Source organism: Otolemur garnettii, unplaced genomic scaffold (genome assembly GCF_000181295.1).
Source record: "Otolemur garnettii isolate 467f Iridium unplaced genomic scaffold, OtoGar3 scaffold00033, whole genome shotgun sequence".
Lineage (NCBI taxonomy): Eukaryota > Metazoa > Chordata > Mammalia > Primates > Galagidae > Otolemur > Otolemur garnettii.
Window position 1 is genome coordinate 15974068 of NW_003852428.1, and position 4820 is coordinate 15978887.

The 4820-nt window shown below is 44.5% G+C and overlaps 1 protein-coding gene across 1 annotated transcript in view; it reads left to right on the forward strand.

The window, feature by feature from the left end:
- SEMA5A (semaphorin 5A) overlaps positions 1–4820 on the forward strand; it is a 340395-nt gene that overhangs the window by 241191 nt on the left and 94384 nt on the right. The gene's annotated exons all lie outside the window — the stretch shown is intronic.

The window sequence follows — 4820 nt, forward strand, 5'->3', positions numbered from 1 at the left end:
GAGAAGAAGGGGTGATGGACATTGATCTGCAGAATCCCCTTTCCCAGGCATTTCCATGTTCTTGTCCTTGAACCACTTTTCTTGGGGTGCTGCAATGGGGAACCGTGCAGGGGCCCCCAAGTGACCCAAGTGCCATCATGCCTTCTCTCACCCCTGAGCCAGTCTTCCCATCTTCTGTGGCGTGTCCACTACTGACCACAGTGGTGTTTGAAGTTTAATTTGGAAACATACAACCCTTGTGCTTAGGAAACAGAAAAGTACTGTATACATCAAACACTTGGAAAGCACTTTAATATTGGAAACTGCATATATAGTCCGGCCCTGATGAAAGATTGCCCTTGGGAAAGTCATAATCTCAAATGTTCTTAGGGAATAGTCCTCCTGTTCAACTCCCTAAAGCAGTGCATAACTGCAGATGTGGTGTAGAAATGGTCCTTTTGACAATTCACTCACAAATACTTATCATACACAAGCCAGTATTTCTCTAAATGAGGTGTCTGATGTCCACTTTGGAACTTATAAGCTGGAATTCGTGGTACCGTCCTGCTCTTGGTATTTCTTGGTGCTAGCCAGTGACTATTAACACTTCTGAATTCACTTTCTCACCTGACACATGTGAATTGCTGTAGAATCAAATTGGGTGTGTAGAGTGTAAAATGAAAAGCGCTCTGCAAAGTTGGAATTCTCAGGGGAACAAAAGGTTTTATGTGTAATCACCACAATATACCTTCTGAGATGATTCTAAAAAATGAAAAGTATAATAAAATGCCTCCTTTGGTATCAGAAAGTTGAAGAATGTTGCTAGGAACTTCCCAGCTAATAATAGTGCTGCTGTGAGCGTTAATAACAGACAGTGATATTTACTAGTAACCATCTTTTACACGGGTCTGCTTCCTAAATTTCACCAGTGGCTGTGGAGATTGTTCTGGCTTGTGTTCCCTGCAGTTACTGAGTCACCGATCATCCAGTGGTGACAAGGGAGGGCTGAGGTCTAGCCAATAGGATGTCACAGTGGGAATGTGTGTGGAAGGGCACAAGCCAGTAAGCTCTAACTTCTAAAGATGACTTCTTGGGGGATGACGTAAGGCAGCATGCAGGAGGACACAGGCCTGCCCTGTCCAGGGGGTGTTTCTGGCGCCAGAATGGGAACCTGCAGGCATTCAGCCTTTCCTCTGTTCCCTGCTTTGCTGAGTCCGGGTTACAGGGGCTCCACTCCTCACATGTGCAACTTAGAAAACTCAGCCTGCGTCGGGGCAGGGGAGAGAGGCGTAGTGTAGCCAGACTGCTTCACACAGCTGCACCTGGCCCCATCATGAATCCCCAGGAGACGGTGCCACCAGGCACAGCGGCTCTGGAGGAGTTCACAGCTTCCTTTTTCTTTTAAGGAGAACAAGGCCTCTTGTCTGCCATCCTCGGGAGGCTGAGAGGAGAGAAGTTTACATTTATATCTGAGCTGAATCTCCCTGCTGTTCTCTCGTCCTCCTGCTCAGAGGAGAACAGCAAGAGATTATAACCTCACTGTCAACCCCCACACTGCAGTCTTCTGTGTGCCCACGCTCAAAGGGGCTTAGTTTGTGTTTGGCCCGTTAATATTCTATTGCAGTGGAGAAAAATTTCTACCCAAGTGTTCCTCTGAATTCTTTCCAATGTTTTGCTCTACCCTCCTTCTCCTATAAAAGGACGGGAACGCCTCCATACTTAACACGCCCTGCAGAAAAGAATCTGCTCTTAAAAAAGGAATATCTGTATGACCAGTTTTTCTTTTTAATGAATTACAAAGAAAGACAAAAGTGATTTTAATTTTCTGGAATATGCCTAAAGACGTACACCTTGTAGAAAGAGGACAAGAATTGGATAACTACTGGGTGCTAATTTCTTTGCCAAGTATAATTTCCACAGTAGAATATCAGAAGTTATATTTGTTATTCAAAAAACAATTTTGTAAATAAATTTTGAAGTATCCTAAGAAGATTAAATTGATTATAATTAATTAAAATATTTAATTAAACATTTAGTAAGATAAAATTACTTAATGAAATTAATTAATTACATTGCCTGTCTCCTTCAAAAATCACATTTCCATTTTTCATTTCTTCAGTATCTGTTTACCATAGGCAATACCTAACAGCATCTAGTAAAATGTTTATATATTATAAAATTGCCCAATTTCACAAATATTCTTTTACGTATCTGTCACGGTACTAGATGTCGTCTTTACTTTCCTGACTCAGTGCGTCAGCCCTGAGGGTGAAGTAGCGGAGCCTCTCGTTGTTCATATAAGGAAACAGCAGCTCAGATTGTCCGTGTCCTGCCCAAGGGAAGGTCACACAGCTCCTGAAACATTAGACTCAAGCCAGAGCTGGGACCATCGGGCCCCAAGGCCCAAGTTGTGTGTTTGGTTTGCTGTGCTGCCCCTGGCAGGGAGGGTGCCTACTCACTGGTCAGATTTCAGGGGGACTCGGCTTGACTGCTTTTCCATGTGGGCACCTGGGTCGGGGCAACAGGTTGACAGCTGGGCAGGCGAGGTCAGGGCTCCGGACGGCTGCTCAGGGCTCCTTGCCATTAGCGGCTGCTTCATTCGGTCTGCCCTCAGCCTGGGTCAAACAGACGCAGAGGAGGATTCGTGCCATTTCCCTAAAGCTTTCTAGAGGAATCTCCATTCTCCTCTCGTTTTTGAGAATATCCTGGGACTGCAGGTCTCTGATAAAGCACCTGCCTGCACTGACCACAGCACCCATGTGCAGTGACTCTGAATGAACACAGAGTGTTTCTGTGGAAAGTTATTTTATAAGAACAGTATTTTTAAAATTTTATTTTAGTCACGTTTAAGCTCAAAAATTTTTAAAAATTTGTTTTAATGTTAGCATTTGTTGGCATAGCCATTTAATAAATAGGATGACAAAATTATGCAAATGGAATAAAGCCAACTCATTGAATTGGTGGTGGCCACAGGAACGTGGAGTGCAAGACCACCTGTTACTGCTCAAGCTTTTCCTTTTTGCCTCTTGGGCGTACTGACATTTCATATTGTGAGTTAGCCTTTGCTGAGCTTTGAAGACTCTGGGCAGGTTGAGGTAGGAGCTCGTGTATGACTCAGGAAGGCTGGAGGGCTGACTTCAACCTGGGGGCCTCCTGATGTGCACCTGGCTCTGTCCAGTAATTGCATCACATGACCTGTAAAGTGGGAAAAGGTCTCCATAGGGAGGCATGGGATAGGGCAGCCTAGGGCAGCCTAGAGCAGCCACTCACTTAATCCCCACCTGGTGGAAATATCAATAGAACCTGCCACTTGCAGGGAAACTAGAGTATGGTGAAGAGCTCATCTCACTGTTTCAGAAAGAAAAGAATGACCACAGGACTCTGGCTTTAATTGTCACGTCATTTTCCTCCCAGGAATCTTTGGCTTCCAGGTGGTAACTGATTGTAGCTCTTCTAAATCTAAGAGATGGAAGGGTTGGCAGTATGGTGATGGGAAGACCTTTGACATTGACTTTTAAAGTCATTTTAAGGATTGTGTGCTGATTGAATCTGTGGGTCAGCTCATTTTCTCTGTAAAGAACCAGGTAGAAAATATTTTAAGCTTCTCAAGTAGATGGTCTCTGTTCCAATGACCCAACTCTTCCTGGTAGCAATGGAACAGCCGCAGACCATAATGATGGGTGTATGTGGGGTCAGGAATGCTGACGGATTCCTCTGCTAAAGATATGCAGATTGTCTATCAGATTCAGAAAGTTTATTACTTAGTGAAAGAAAGAGCAGAAGAGGTGTCAGCTCCCCATATCCTCTGTCCCATAAGATGATGCTAAAACAGAAAGGGCCAGATGGCAAAGCAGCAGAGGGACAGGAGGGCCAGGCTGCTGTGCTGCTGGAGCTGACCCGGCCCTGTAGCCCAGCAGTTTGGAGCTACAGCTACACCTGAGTGGGGTGAAGGTGGGGCAGAGCCTCAGACTCCATCAGAACCTGGGGAGCAATGAGCAGCTCTTTCAGGACAACCTCCCAGGGACATAGGGAGGTGGGAGATATGGCCTGTACTGCCCCTTGAAATCCTGCCAGGTTCCAAGATGGGGAGGGCCACAGGGTGTTCTGCCAAAGCTTAGGTCAGCAGTAGCAAAGCTGAAAGCCTGCCCTGCGGCCTCTGTGAAGTCCTGCACAGGCTCTAGGGCAAACACCCCCAGCTCTGTATTTCAGTGGCCTTTTCAGGTGGCAGCCTGGATTTAGCCAGTTGGCAGTAGTTTGCTGACTCTCATACCTTTTGAATGAATGAATGTCCTTTAAATATACACTAATTTATAAAATAGCTATTAAATTTATTAAGTTACATCAATTAACTCTATACCCTAATGTTTTCTGAATATCATACAGTGTTCTACTCTTTGGATCTTTATTCAGGTAGTCTTCATTTTTTTATTTGACACTTATCATAATTTATTAGATAAGATAAACCTATCAGATTATAGAGTCAACATTTATAGATGAGGGATTGATCTGAATTGGAGAGAGAATGTGCAAAGGATCTTCAGTCATAGAACAGAAACTCGAATTCCAAGTGTCACCTCCTAGCCCCAGATTCATTCAGGCTGTGGGAGGGTGAGCTCCCCTCAGCAGGCCGGCCATGTCTGTTTCCCGGTTCTCTGCGCCCCAGTATGGTGCCCAGTGCAAGACACGCTCAGGAAATGCTTGCTGAATCAACAAATGGACCCTCCCCTTTCTCTGCTTTTTTACTTTAAACCTGAAAAGGAAATGATAACTCTTATTAAAAATTGATACTCCCCTTGTAGAAAAGCATAGGAATGTAAAACAGTAGCAAAAAGAAAAAAAAA